The sequence below is a fragment of the Rosa chinensis genome, chromosome 4 (assembly GCF_002994745.2).
Source record: "Rosa chinensis cultivar Old Blush chromosome 4, RchiOBHm-V2, whole genome shotgun sequence".
NCBI classification, from domain to species: domain Eukaryota; kingdom Viridiplantae; phylum Streptophyta; class Magnoliopsida; order Rosales; family Rosaceae; genus Rosa; species Rosa chinensis.
The window spans coordinates 21838828-21854591 of NC_037091.1; the positions used below are offsets into that span (position 1 = coordinate 21838828).

At 43.2% G+C, this 15764-nt stretch overlaps 1 long non-coding RNA gene across 1 annotated transcript; it reads left to right on the plus strand.

Moving 5' to 3' along the window:
* On the plus strand, positions 1–626 carry LOC112196786. Its single transcript, XR_002935380.2, has 3 exons — positions 1–78; positions 162–227; positions 563–626. It is a non-coding gene; the product is annotated as an uncharacterized LOC112196786 (long non-coding RNA).
* The last annotated feature ends 15138 nt before the right edge of the window (positions 627–15764 follow it).

Sequence of the window (15764 nt, forward strand, 5' to 3'; positions counted from 1 at the left end):
GAAAGTGGCTGTGCTGGTCGAGATGGACTCCCTTCTCAATGCCTACTTTACTTTAGACCTGCTGACATGCCTAGGCAGGTGCTATTTCTACCATTTGCACCTTTTCATTTATAATTCCTAAAACACTGCGTAATGTATATGTATGACCTTCCTTTGAGCAGAGTTCAATGGTCTTCTATGAAAACTCCGGACTGCAGAACCTTTATGACATTGTACGCTATTGTCAGGTAGTGCCCTGCATTATAAGCTTCATATTTAGTGTCGGGGTCCACTTAAACTAGACCTTGCAATAGGTCTTGTTTTGCGGGGTTTTGTTGGATCACGTTTATGGTATATGAAAATTAGCCCAACCCAAACATCAACCATGAAGCTAACTATGGAGTAGGGTGAAGCCTAACACAACTCGAAAGTTACCAGTTTACTCGTGATATGTGTTCTGACCTGCTTTTTCATTCTGCTGTCCTTCTAGTTATATAATTAGTCAACAATTCTACCTTGTCCCAAATACATTTTTAATAAATGTGTTAACTGTGTGGTTAACTATTGGTCTTTTCTGTTACAGTCAAAAAGACAATGCCGTCGTAGCTCTTTCTTTCGCCACTTTGCTGAGCCATTACAGGATTGCAATCTCAGACTAATTCTCTCCCTCCAAAATGGAAAGAAGAGCAACTTCTCCGATGACTGCTATTCTTGTTTACATTGCAGTTTTCGTGGTTGCTGCTTATTGTTCTTCATCTATAACAGCTTAAAGAAGCTCCCAATCTTAGACTAGTTCTCACCCTCCACAATTTTGACATAATGTTGTCCGAGGACCATTTCAAAACCTCTGCAGATGGGCAGATCTGGTACCTCTCCCTTGACAATAATGCAGGTAAAAATGATTGAAACTTTGAATATCAATCATTTCAAAGATTAGTTTCCAGGTTCATTGCTAAATCAAGTAGCTATTATTGAATAGGGTACAGGATTCAAATGAAACAGATGTATTGATTTGGTTGGTTTAGCATGAAGCTCAAGTTGGTTGGAGGTGACTCTACTAGCGTTGTGACAGCTTACTATGTAAGTCCCATATTTTAACTTCATTCATTTATGTAAGTAAATCATACTCCTATTTGGAAATGTGTACAATTTGTATGGATGAGTTTTGAACACATTTCTTGATCGAGGTGAAACTTTTTAGTTGATCTAAATGTTAATATCTTTTCTCTGGCAGAAAGAGTGATCCCAGGAATTGAGTTGGTGCAGTTAGCATCATGGTGTTTGCAGTATGAACCTCATGAGAGGCCAAATGCCAAGTCTCTTGTGATTGCCCTTGTTCTTCTTCAAAAGGAAACTTCGTTGAAGCGAAAAGATATTATATCAGCTTTTGTTTCATGTATAGGTAGCTAGGAATGATTTCTTGTTTGGTACATTATCTATCTTGAATGTATGGATGTTTGAAAAATGGTGATTGAATGATATGGATTAGAGTACTGTTTATGTGTTAATTACTATCTAATATTCAGTCATACAACACAGTACAAAACCATGTGTTGTATGATGATAAAAGAGTTCAAAATTGAGGCTTCTCCTACAACAGTCACTGGTTGGTACCCAATTTGATTACAATATTCACACAACGGATAACCAAATATAGTTGTTGTGTGAACTAACAACCAACGACAAAAGAAAACAAAATTCTGTTGTGTGAGATTCATAACACACAACAGAAATAAAATGATCATTGTTGTCTGAGTAATCAACAGACAAGGGAGATAATTTTACTTCAGTTGTGTGTTACTTACCTCAGACAACAAATATTAAGTTATATCCGTTATCTGTTATTAGTCTCAGACAACAAAGAATGAGTTATATCCGTTGTGTGTTATGAATCTCAGACAACGGCAAATTTCCTTTTCTGTTGTCTTATTGTGGCGCGGTATCCCCGCGCATGCCATGCCAGGCACATGTCTGCGCAGAATTCACACAACGGAAACTAGTATTCTGTTGAGCAAAGTACTATCACACAACGGTGAAATCACCATTGTCGGATGTTTCAATCACACAACACTCACTTAGACCACGGTGAGCTTGGTCATCACACAACACAAATCCACCGTCGTCTGATGACCTTTTTGTAGTAGTGAAATTATGTATATTATGTATTTATATGGATGGTTTAGAGCATTTCTAGCAACATTACCTAAAATTTTCTTGTTTTGTTTAAAAATATAGCTCGAAGTTATTTTAGAAAACATTTTTGAAAATTTGTTCCAATAATTTTGTTGGATCATAATTCATATACATATTTGTGCCCGAAAACATTGGAAGTAGTTGTTCTAAAGTCCAATTTAATGTTGACTAATCTAATTCCATGTTTTATAGAAAATCTTGACAAGTGGAGAAAAAAGTGAAATTCCAACAAATTTTCCGTGCACCACCACTTTTGGCGGCACAAGAGGCGGCGCACCACTACTCACGGTGATGCCATGTATTTTCCGGCCACTTTCATGGATGAGTAAGGAGGATGAGTACCATCTATTCCATTACATCCATTCACCATTATTCTATCTTAACCAAATTCCAAAACCTTTTGGTTCCAATTCAACCAAACACTCCCTATTACCCAAAAGTCCATCATCATCAACACTTCAATATCTATCATGTTTTAGGCTTAATCACTATCCCTCACTCATCATTTCCTATTCCAACCTACACCATCACTCTCATGCCATTTTCCCTTGATTTTGGGATCTATTACCACTCATATAATCCACCTTCATGCTTCTTACAAGGATTGAACTGCTCTCTTTTGCTTCTCAACACCATTTCACACCTCCCTCCCCATCTATTTAAGTACTCATTCTCTCAAAGAAGAAGGCATCACCCAAACTTAGCCATTACTTGTGAGCCCTGGTTTGAGATTTGTACATTTGCATATTCATCTAGAACCCTTTAGGTTTTCCCTAGCTAGGGTGATGAGTTTTCCAATTCCTTGGGTACGATATCCCCTACTCATAATCGCCTACACTATAACCTGGCTCTTATACTTGAGGGTGACTATTTGGTTAACAAATATTACTTAAAAGGATACTTAAAATTTTGCTATATTTGAATAAATCTTTTGTTTTTTTATGTAAAGAAATTTCATTCCAATAAACTGCAATTATAAATTGACCACAATCAAGGCACCCACTAAGAGATTATAATCAACGATAGACATCAATAAGCTAAATTAAAATATCGTCACTCAAAAGAGGATAGAGTAACATGTCATTGGGTCCAACGACGAGGACAACATTGCAACTAACTAAGCGAAATTGTCTAAAATATTTAACAATATCTGGGATATATGACCACAATAAAGACAATCACGTCGGTCATCCCAAGGTCTCCCAATCACATCAACGCAAGTTGGTAATGAAAAGCACAGTCTTAAAATTGCGTTCTATTGAAATCAGACCAACTACCCAAATTTAGACATCCACTGGAATCCATGATGATAACCTAACTTGAAAGAGTATGAACTTATTTGAGATCTAAACAGTAATCCAAAAACTAAAGGCAACTAAAAACCGCACACAAACGATAATTAACTATGAACTGAAAAGACGCTACTACCTTATTATGCTTATCATTAGATTCACACACGTTGCCGATCAATAATGATTTGTAGGTAGTTGATTTGCACCACACGATTCACGATCTGCACTGGCTGATCCACCGATCACCACAGATATCACGACTTTCAACACTTTCTTGTCCGACAGCCCACTCTCTATTTGCAAATCACCTCTGACAACAATTGCATCAAACTAATGATACCACATCTCAAAGGGATAGTCTGTCTAACAATGCAAAGAAAGTGTCGCCAAATGGATAGAAAAGAGGGAGGAGGCTAGATATTTTTTTTTTGCTTGTCTCTAGTAGCTACGGTCATCAGCATCTTATACAAATTATAAATCTTTATTTTTGATCAAGTAGTCAAAAATAAATTATTAAATGTCTTTAGTCATGAATTGCATTTACAACATAAAAGGAAATTATTGATTGCATTTACATCATCTTGGCTATTGTCATTACCTATATTCTCTCTTTGTCATTACCTATGGTACTGTATTATATAAGAGGAAAGCTAGCAATCTTGCTCATCTATCTTTTCGTTTTAAATTTTTCACTTAGTTGCCACGTGTCCTCTTATTTCACTCAAAACTATTATTTTAGTGTTTTAGTATTCTGGCCCAAGCTTCGGTAGAGGTGCCAGACTCGGCTGGTCTGCGTCTCCAGGTTTCTCAGTGGTAACCCTAGTTTTAAACTAGGGCTTTGGGCTAGGCCTAGGGCTATGGGCCTGTTGGTTGCCTTCTGGGCCATTTTCTCCTTCATTCCTTTTGGATCGGGCCGGTACGTGGTGGTTTTTAGGGGTAGCAAAGCCTTCATTTTTTTGCTTTCTTTTGGTTTGAATAATTTCCTTACCTGATCTACCCTCGATTATAGCTATTTGCTGGTTGATGAGTAGAGATGTATGCCACGAGGGTCTTAGGCGTCAATGCTTGTCAAGTTAGTGGCTCTGATTTAGGGTTGGTTAGATGTTGTAGATACTGGTTGACGTCACCACGTTTTGGCACTATCAGCTGGGGCCCGTAGGAACACCTAGGCACCATACCATGGACTAGGTTCACGACCCACCATGCTGAGGCTCGTCAGAGGCAACGTTTCTAACACCAAGGGCCCTGGGCCTGATCACCTCAGCCCATCTGATTGTACATCAGAACGCTAAAAGAACTGCAGAAGAACAACTTGAATCCCACCTCGAGAAGATGGGAAACCCCTTTCCCACACTCGAGTATTAAAGCATCAACACAACCACCTTTTGAGGGTAATAACTCCTTTATCTACTATTACTCAATTTATTTATATATTAGTATCTTACTCAGGCATTGGAGAGGCGTAAACCGTCTGGTACGGTTTACCCTCTAACTTTGTGTCCCTGATACAGGAAACAGGAGTTGGATCGGTACCCCGGGTGGTATAGCATTCTGTGTGAGGTACCCGGAGAAAGCCAACAGAAACATTGGCGTGCCAGATAGGGGACCCGAATCATGACCGAGCAGGAAGAAACAGCAGGTGAGGGCAGAAATGTTGCCCGAGCATTAGTATTCAGCCTGGGCACTTCAGCAGCAGGGACTCCAAGTGTTGGAATGGAAACACATGGTCTAGGATCCTTGGTTTCGCAGAATGCAAGCAATCCACAACTATCCGATCCAACAGCCCCAGTGTCGGAGCTGGAAACCATGCGAGCTGAGATTGCAGCCTTCCGGGAATAGGCTCTGATCGATCGGGAACAGTAGAGACTAGATAGAGAAACTAAACTCCTTTCACAGTAGCGGCTATAAGAGTTGGAGGACGAGAATACCGTACTCGCCCGGGCACTGGATCGACGACATCAGCCTAACGAGGCGCTCACTCAAGCTCTCGCCAGAGCTTCACAAGTAACAACAACAAAGTTAAATACCGCACCGATTACAGGTGCAACCGGTATCGAACCAACCACGTCCACCGATACCCGACAGCACATCATCCACATACCCGTAATTTGTACCCGGAGAACTTGAGGCACATGCCACCGCCACCTTTACCCCGGCCACCCCAAACTGAACCGCTAATAATCAATCCAAACACGGCATTGCTCTTACAAATGAGCACAAGTTTGAGGGCCCTCCAAGTAAAGGTCGAAGCAGCAGAGAACCAGAATACCTCTCGTCCCCTGACCACTTATGAAGACTGTCCAGGCCCTTTCACCCAACAGATTAAAGGTGCAATTCGCTCGAACGTATCAAAGCCGCTGAAGATTGACTATACGGGAATTGGAGACCCGTATCGGCACCTACAGGCTTTCCGGTCACAGACAAGCGCTAAAGGATACACGGATGAGGTGTGTTGTAACATGTTCCAGGAGACATTATCAAGGGAAGCTCTGAGTTGGTTCTACGAACTGTCGGCCGGTTCTGTAGGGAATTTCAAGGAGCTCGCTGATAAATTTGTAGCCCGATTCATCCTACGAACTGACGGATTCACACTCCCAAGGGACTGTTGAAAGTTCAGCACGGAGAAAATGTAACGCTGAAATCCTTCGTGAACCGGTGGTAGGCGGCGCTAATGTTTGGATCCGTCGGGATCTAATTAATGTAAAACAGAGAGACAGAGAGAGAGAGAGAGAGACAGAGAGACAGAGACAGAGAGAGACACAAGAAGTATAGTGGTTCGTTTCCTGCCTTAGCGGGAAACTACGTCCACTTGAAAGCTTTAACTAGTGTTTGGACCTTGCGGCCCAAGGGGATTACATGAGTTGTAATGGAATGTTGAGTAAGTGGAAAGGAGTCTCCTTTTCTAGGGGAGGGAGGCTCCTTCCTTTACATTTTCTTAGATGTGGGATGCAAAACCACTATTCTAGTCTAGAAAGCCATATTGTGGAGGCATGTTGGCAAGGCCGGGAATGTGGCTTCCCGGCAAGGTATTGGCCCTTTCGACTACCGTTGCATAGCTTGGACATTGGGCTACGGGATGCATGTCTCGGTTGGGCCCCACCATGGCTTGTGGGCCCCCCAAGAGGGTGTTACTTATGCTTGGTGATGTAGCAAATCCTCCATATTGTTGGAGGTATGTACAAGTCCCCGAAGTTCCCAAGTAAGAGGAGGTTCTTGGATGGGGAGTTATACACATGATGTCATCAAGTGTAAGTAACGTCCGAGAGGCGTCTAGCCCCTACAAGTCCCCAAACTCCTTAAGCAAGAAGGGACTCTTTAACCTGCAATACAAATATAGGAGCATCGCACGTAAAATGCTTGTTGTATTGGGCAACGTATGTGAGCTGCGCGGATATGCATTGGCATATACGAATGTACGATGTGCATGATACATGTTGATGTATATGAATGATGCCGAGTATGATCGGTTATGACGTATATAGTCGAGAATGAGTATGGTTGTGTGAACATATCATGAATAAGCATATGACGCGCGTGGTGCTCGCAAGAAAATGAATGAGTCGAGTTGACGAGGTTACGCTCGGTGTAAGTTGCATGAGTGCCATGAAGGCAAGCATTTGTAATTTTGTGAATGATGCATACGAGAACATTTGTGTTTGTTTGGTTTTCGTTCGTATTAATGGAACGCGAAAAGAATTCAATTTGTTGTGAGCGACAAATGGTAGAAGAATTCAATGTTCCATTAATGTGTATTATGTTGAGGGGATGTGAGTATAACACTAGGGAATGCCGAGAGGCAAGAGTATGGAAGCTCGGGGGTGCAGGGAAGGAGTGAGCGGAAGCTCTGGGGTTGCCGGGAAGGCGTGAGTGGAAGCTCGGGGGTTGTCGGGAAGGCGTGAACGAGAGCTCGGGGGTTTGCCGGTAAGGCGTGAGCTAAGGCTCAGGGTTGAGTGGAAGCTCGGGGGTGCGGAAGCTCGTGAGCGGGGAGCTCAGGGGTGAGCGAAATCTCGTGAGCGGGGAGCTCGGGGTTGAGCGGAAAGCTCGAGGGTTTGCCTGGAAGGCGTGAGCGGAGGCTCGGGGTTGAGCGGAAAGCTCATGGGTTTGTCGGGAAGGCGTGAGCGGAGGCTTGGGGTTGAGCGGAAGCTCGGGGGTGAGAGGAAACTCATGAGCGGGGAGCTCGGAGGTGAGCGGAAGCTCGTGAGGGGGAGCTCGGGGTTGAGAGGAAAGCTCGAGGGTTTGCCGGGAAGGCGTGAGCAGGGAGCTCGGGGGTGCCACGAAGGCATGAGCGTTAGATCTTGTGAGCGCGGAGCTCAGGGGTGCCACGGAGGAGATGGGCGTTAGGTAGCGAACCTAATCTTTGATACCCAAGCGTCGGGGTTAACCGTGGGATCAATGGCTTCCGTGGGCTGTGTTAACTGGTCCTTTTACTCTTTCTCGGAGGAGAAAAGCTTGACTGTAATGCCGCGAAGCGGTCATTGTCATTGTGAGGCATTGCCTTACCTCTTGGCGGTTGGTCGTAGACCATAGACTCGTGGAGTCTAGACCCATTTAAGTCTATTTCCCAGGGGGAGACTTTGACAAAGTATGTATAATGTTCCTATAAATATTGCTTAATTGCATGAGCAACATATAAGCATGGCACAGCTTGTTTAAGTAAGCGTCACATGTTTGTTTAATTGAGTTGCAATTAAGTAGAAGCATGGCATATATATAGCCTGTGCTTGTAGTAAAGTTGCTAATAACATTTTTTGCATTGTTGTAAACATGCCTACGGATTATAGAGACATTTGAAGCATGGCACTGGGATGTGTGCATAGTAGGTGTGCTACTAGACATATAACATGTGTTATAAGCATGATTAGATATCATGGAAGCATGTTAAGGCGTATCAAGTATGATATATTGTAGGCATGCTTAAAGGTAGTAAAAACATGTAAAGACATGGCAATAGCTCTAATTGCAAGAGCATGTATCGAGATATAGTTACTTTCCTATGCCGATTTGGAGTAGGTTGGAGTTGGAGTTGGAGTTGACATAAGTACCCAAATCAAGTTGGAGTTGTCCAAGCATGACACTCCATGTGATCGGCAAATGACCGCAAATAGTTTGTTTTTGGCCTTGTTTACATAGAAATGTTTTTCATCGATTTCCTTCGAAGTCAAAACAAAAATAGGTGATTAGCTATTTATGCACATGATTTAGTTGACTAAATAAGAGGAAATTGTTTTTGTACAAGCACCAAATAAGAAGAAGATCTAAGTAGAGGTATATTAATGATGTGTACTCAACTTGTCACAAGAACATAGACTTTCAATGAGCTAGCATGTTCTAACAAGTGATAGGTTTGTGCTATATTTTGTGATTATATATGCAAGCAACTGATAGAAGTTTGTGGTAATGTATGGATCTTCTTATGTGTAGCTAGCAAATCAACCATGAAAGAGCATGGACAGGGCATCGACACATATGTGTAGCATGTGCACAGAGAAAGTATTAAAGTGCTTCGTGCTATTTAAGATGAATTTGTCATGGCATAGATGCATGAGATACAGATAATTACAAGTATTGCAAGGCAACAAGTAATTAATTTAAATGTTCATGCATATGTCTGTCTTGAATTTCAAATTTACAATGACATTTCGTAGTGTACCTTGTACTTTGCAACAAGACGGTAGGCTGACAAGTGATAAGCTCTCGCCCAAGAGGTACATATTTTCAATAAGATGGCATGCACACAGAAGCTAAACATAACTTCGTGAGCTGCTAGAGTTACTTTGGAAGTTTGGATTCATGACAATTAATATTGACCACATGCCCTAGTTGTGTAGTGGTGTCATGTACAGAGAATATGTTTAAAGCAGCTAAAATAGTGTGTTGCGGGTTATGCATATAGAACACATCAACTACATGTCTGCTATAGGTGTTTAGAAGTAGACAAATACTTTATGTGTGTCATTAATCTAGAGCATAGCAGATTACGTGTAAAGAAGCAAGTATAATATGTGTGGCTTCATATAGTCAGCACACGTAGGCATATAGTGTTTGATCGACTCTTTATTATGATTCTATAAGTCAAAAATAGAGAAACCACGAGTAGCCATTGGTTTTAAAAAAAACTTAGCTCACTGGTCAGCAGGGTTCTCAGGTCCAAGATGAGGATCTTGGATTCGGATTTGAATTCGAATTCTTCTATGAATTGTAGTAGGTGAGAGCTGGATGCTCGGATAAGGACATAAGCATGAGCGGAGGCATCCTTGTGGTAGGAAGAAGGCAGCTAGCATATGATCTTTTGGCTAGAAAGAGAGTTGGGTGTTTTGAGTAACTTGTTAGATAGCTGGGTGCAGAGAGCATAGTCCAGATAGTACTGGCCAATTGCTTGAATGCTCGGTGGCCGTGGGTTGAACGCCGAGAATTTTATTGAAGTCTAGAGACTTGATTACATTGATAGACCGCGTCTGCTAAGATGACCTTGTTCGTAATTGGTTAGCGGAGTTGAACGTAGGTGATTGCGTTGGTCCAAAGCTAGCCATGGCGGTGGTGCCTAGCAGATGATTTTCCAGGGGAGGGTGGCCGAATGGAGGCCGCTGGTGCTGCTGGCGCTTTGCTAGCGGTGTACGGCTAGGAAAGAAGTTTTGGTAGGCGGTAGCCTTGTCCAGCAGTGGTGGCCAGCGGTTAAACGGAGCTGCTGCGATGCTTGACCGACTATGTCAAAATTGTTGACTCTGGAGTTGTTTGCATAATGGTGCTCTTGGCGAAGCTTTGTTTAGCGGTTTAGCGGAAGAAGCTTGGCGATGCTGGGTTGCCGCTGATGGTGCTTAGCGGAGGAAGCTTGGCGGTGATCGCTGCTGGCCCTTGTGCTTAGCAGTGTTTCGCTGCTGGTGTTATCGCTATGCTCTAGGCCCGCTAGGCAGGCGCTGATGTGCATTAACGGTCGTTAGTGTGCGCTATTGCAAAGAAGAATGCAAGGCTGGTGGGATAGTGATGCTTGTTGGCGCTGACCTTACTCAGAGTGCTAAGCGCCGATGATGATTGAAGAACCCCAAAGAATAGAAGGCTGGGTAAAGCTGAATATGGAGGCTAGGTGTCCATAGTAGATCTCTGGGTGTCCAGAGTAAGAAGCACCCAATATTTTTTTTTTTTTTTTTTTGAGATTAGAGCTAGCGCTTGGTGAGTTGCCGAAGCAAGCTTCTCATGAGAAAATATTTGAGCTACCAGAATGAGCTTCTTGTGTAGAGAAGCAAATAAAATATTTTTGGTTACCGCTAAGCGAGTTGCAGCCAAGGATGGGATTGGACAAAATTTTCGTTTTGTGTAAAGCTAGGCTCCCAAGTTGCTTAACATTTTTCGTTGGCGTTGACCACAGGTGCTAGGCATTTACTAGCCATGCTTGACGTTGACCAGCTTGGACTTGGCAGATGGCACAAGTTGCCTCTAATGGAGCTTGAGTAGCGGTAATCAAAATTGGGCACAGGTTGCCGCCAAGAATATTAATTATATAACAAAGTAAAAAAATTGTTTTGAGCTCCGTTAAGATGACTTAACTCAATGGTAAGTGACAAAGGCTTTGTGTTGGCTTCCCACAGACGGCGCCAATGTTAATGTTTGGATCCGTGGGGATCTAATTAACGTAAAACAGAGAGAGAGAGAGAGACATAAGAAGTATAGTGGTTCGTTTCCCGCCTTAACGGGAAACTATTTCTACTTGAAAGCTTTAACTAGTGTTTGGGCCTTGCGGCCCAAGGGGATACATGAGTTGTAATGGGATGTTGAGTAAATGGAAAGGAGTCTCCTTATAGGGGAGGGAGGCTCCTTCCTTTACATTTTCTTAGATATGAGATGCAAAACCACTATTCTAGTCTAGAAAGCCATATTGTAGAGGCATGTTGGCAAGGCCGGGAAGGTGGCTTCCCGGCAAGGTAATGACCGCTTCCGACTACAGTGGCGTAGCTTAGACATTAGGCTACGGGATGCATGTCTTGGTTGGGCCCCACCATGGCTTGTGGGCCCCCCAAGAGGGTGTTACTTATGCTTGGTGATGTAGCAAATCCTCCATATTGTTGGAGGTATGTACAGGCGGCTACCGCTAAGTGCTAGGACCTTAACAAGGAACTGGCCAAACTAGATTCCAGGAGGGGCTTAAGGCCGGGGATTTCCTCTACAGGATTAATCATCATCCCTCGGCTAGCTACGACGAGCTAATGGCCACAGCCATCAGACACGCTCAGGCCTAATTCAAAACATACGGGGATAGCGTCAGGCCAGAGTGAAGAGTCTCCAACCCGGCCCCAGTGGCTAGGGATGAGCCACGAAAACGGGAGTGGGTCCATGATCAGGGACGATCACCCCACAACTCAAGCAAGAGGAACAAATAATCCTCGTCCAGATCTAATGGTTACGAGACCACTCGGTCCCACCGGGAAGAAAGAGCACAGCAGGGCCAGCGAACACCACCCCCACCCCGGTATGAAGTATTCACTCTCCTAAACTCTACGTACGAAACTATTTGGAACCAGAACAGAGATGAGATACCTAGACCACCACCTCGGAAGTTCCCGAAAAGCAAACTTACCCAGCAGGAGACCGGAAGGTTCTGTACATATCACGAAGATGCCTGGCACAATACCTACCTCTGTATAGCTCTAAAGAATATGATCGAGTCGCTAATTCAGAAGGGCAAGCTCTAGCGGTACCTACCCGCTAAAGAGATATGAGCTATAGACTTATATGGCCGGATCCTCATGATCCACGGGGGAGGACCGAAGGATTTACCTCCCCAGACGAAGAGGCGAAATTCTAGTTTTGGCCACCCGGAAGTTTTCAATTTCCACAAGACCCCACAGCAAGGGAGCGATGCTGGGTGGAAATCCATCACTTTCTTGCAGGAAGAAGCTGACCTTAAGATGCCCTATGATGACCCATTCCTGATCACTCTCCAGATAAACCACTACATAACTTCTCGTGTGCTGGTAAACATCGGGGCCTCTGTTAGTGTATTATTTCGCGATGCGTACAAAAACATAGGACGAACCAAGCTATCACAGGATAATGAGCCCCTTATCAGCTTTTTCGGAGATATCGTTCGACCAATGGGATCAGATTAATTGTCGATCACGGTAGGGGAAAGTCCAAAATGCTCCACCATCAAAACAGAGTTCATAGTGGTTGACTGTGCTTCATCCTATAATGCTATCTTGGGCCGCCCGGCACTCTGGCGTTTAAGGACATTCATTTCTAGCCACATGCTCATGATGAAAGTACCAACCCCAGTTAGATTTGTGACCATACGGGGTGATCAGGCTGCGGCAAGGCAGTGCTATTCTTTAACGGTATCTCGGGGTAAGGAAAGTCAGAAATGTTGCATGTAGTCATCGACCTTCTCACGCACAGGTACGAGGATCCCAGAGATGACACAGATTCTGATGAAGAACGGCCCGGTGCCGTAGAAGACATAGTGGAGGTTGTGTTGTTTGAAGAATTCCCTGACAGAATTGTCAAGATAGGTACCAAGTTGGCTCCGGCCATCAGAGAAAACCTAATCTTGTTCCTTCGCTCTAATGCTTCCACTTTCGCTTGGTCGTACGAAGATATGCCCAGTATACCAACTGATATAGCCGTGCACAACCTCAGCATTGTTCCTTTCTCGGCACTTGTAGGCAGAAGCGTTGAGCCTTCACACATGATAAGAACAGGGCTATCCAGGTGGAAGTGAAGAAGTTGATGGTCATCAATTTTGTGAGGGAAGTGTATCCCTGGTGGTTAGTGAATGTGGTCATGGTACCAAAGAAGGTGCCTGGATCATGGCATATGTGTGACTATACAAATCTCAAGCGGGCATGCCCTAAGGATAGTTTCCCGCTCCCACGAATTGACCAACTAATCGACTCCACTACTAGGTACCGGTTACTCAGTTTCATGGATGCATTCAGTGGGTACAACCAAATTCGAATGAACCCCACAGACGAGGAGCACACCGCTTTCACCACAGACAAAGGTCTATATTGTTACCAGGTCATGCCTTTCAGATTGAAGAATGCAGGCGCCACTTATCAGCGACTTGTCAACTCCATGTTTGCAGATGTCATTGGTACTATCATGGAGGTATTCGTGGACGATATGCTGGTCAAAAGCCTAACCGCCGAGGACTAAACCAACTTATCCATTGTCTTCGCCATCATATTACGCAACGGTATGCGGCTTAACCCACAAAAATGTATTTTCGAGGTCAAAATAGGGAAGTTCCTTGGGTACATCATTAGCCATAGGGGAATAGAGGTGAAACCAAAGAAGGTACAGGCTATATTAGATATGACATCCCCCACCTACCGGAACGAGGTCCAATCCCTTACGGGTAAGGTGACCGCTCTTTCAAGATTCATCTCATGACTCACAGATAAGTGTAGTACTCCTTTCTTCAAGTTATTGAAAACCCAGCACGTTGAGTTAATAGCCTGGACCGCCGAGCACGAAGCGGCTTTTCTCGGCCTAAAGACATACTTGGCAGTGGTACCTCTGCTGTCTAAACCCATTCCTATTCCCGGAGAAATGCTTTACATATACCTCGCGGCATTTTCTACCGCAATAAGCTCAGCTTTGATCAGACGGGATTCTGATTGCGAGTACCCGGTGTACTATGCTGGAAAAGGTTACACTGGCGCGGAGTCAAGGTACCTGGACATTGAGAAGGTAGCCTTGGCCCTCCTTTTGTTGGCCAGGAGGCTCAGACACTACTTCTAGGCATACTCGATTACCGTTTTCACCAATCAACCATTGAGACAGGTTCTGCAAAAACCAGAGACATCGGGAAGATTAATCAAATGGGCCATTGAATTGGGAGAATTCGACATTCAGTACAAGCCCCTGATAGGAGCATAATAATGCGATGATAATGTTATTAATTCCCATATTTACTTTGTTAGTTTATCTTATTTTCTGGTTAATTTAGTTGTTTTTATGTTTATTAGGTTTTCCAAAGCAAGGAAAGAAATAAGACCAAAAGGAAGGAGATATGTGCAAATAATGGAGAATTATGGACTCTTGATGAATCAAGGAAGCTTAAGGCAACATGAAGAAAAAGATATTCAGCAATTAATTCTCTTGGCTGCTCCTATTGGATAGAATGATGTCAATTAATCCTAAATCAATCAGAACATAACTAAGGGGATTACCGTTGAAGCCAAGGAGTGAAAGTCCCCAAAGAAAAGAAGGAAAGAGTTACAAACGGAATAAAATCTCTCCTTAGACGTTGAAGAACCAGATCATTTCACATATGAAGAAGCATAGACGCACCAGAGCTAGAGGAGAACCAAGACTGCAGAATCACACCAGAAACAATTGATTGTTGGAATTTCCGAGATCGATCGCCGATCCGTATTTTCTAATTTTCTGATTTTTTTTGTCTTCTTTCTCCATGAACTCCTTTGTGTTTTTGATTCCCATTATGTGTAACTAAATTTCCAATAGTTAGGGGGCAGTTGAAGCCCTAGACATGATCCATAACATGCTTTGACATTCAATTTGTTTTCCAATTAATAAAGTTGAGGTTTTGTTTACCGATTTCTCATTGATGAATTCTATGTTTGTATGCTTTGGAGGCCTACTTAGTATGCATGCTAGGGTTCTAATACTTTGATTGTTTGATGCCTGGATCAATAGTTGGATTCCTCAAATTGTCTAGAGAAGTAATTGATAGTTTTCACTAGCAAGTAAACAAAACCCTAGGTTTAGCAAGGCTCTAAGTCAATTGCGATGCCTAGTGATTGCTCAAACTCTTTTCAAATTGGGCAACTTGCAACAGAGATGCAAACTAGACTTCCTGGCACCCTCCCTAGCACAACCGTTCAAAATCCAAGGGATGGACGCATGGCTGAGCTTAATGCAATCACTTTAAGAAGTGGTAGACAATTGGAAGAAGTCTCTAGGCACCAAAGAACATCCAAGAAAGATCAAGAAGAGAAGGAGGAGCAATGAAATACGAAGGAGGAAAATAAAATCAACGCTGGTGAAAAAACGATCGTTCTCACGGGGGCTGATCAGAATGTCCATGTTTTTTCCCCTCCAAAGGTAAAAGTTCCTACTCCTTCTAAGTTGGTTACTTCATGTATTACTTCGTGAGCTCTAAGAAAGATCAAGAAGAGAAGGATGTCTTGGAAACTTTCCGTAAAGTCCAAGTGAACATCCCTCTTCTGGATGCCATCAAGCAAGTACCTCAGTATGCCAAATTCCTTAAGGAGCTATGCACCAAAAAGAAAAAGTTCAATGGGAATGAGATAGTGGACCTTAGTGAAGAAGTCTCAGCTGTTC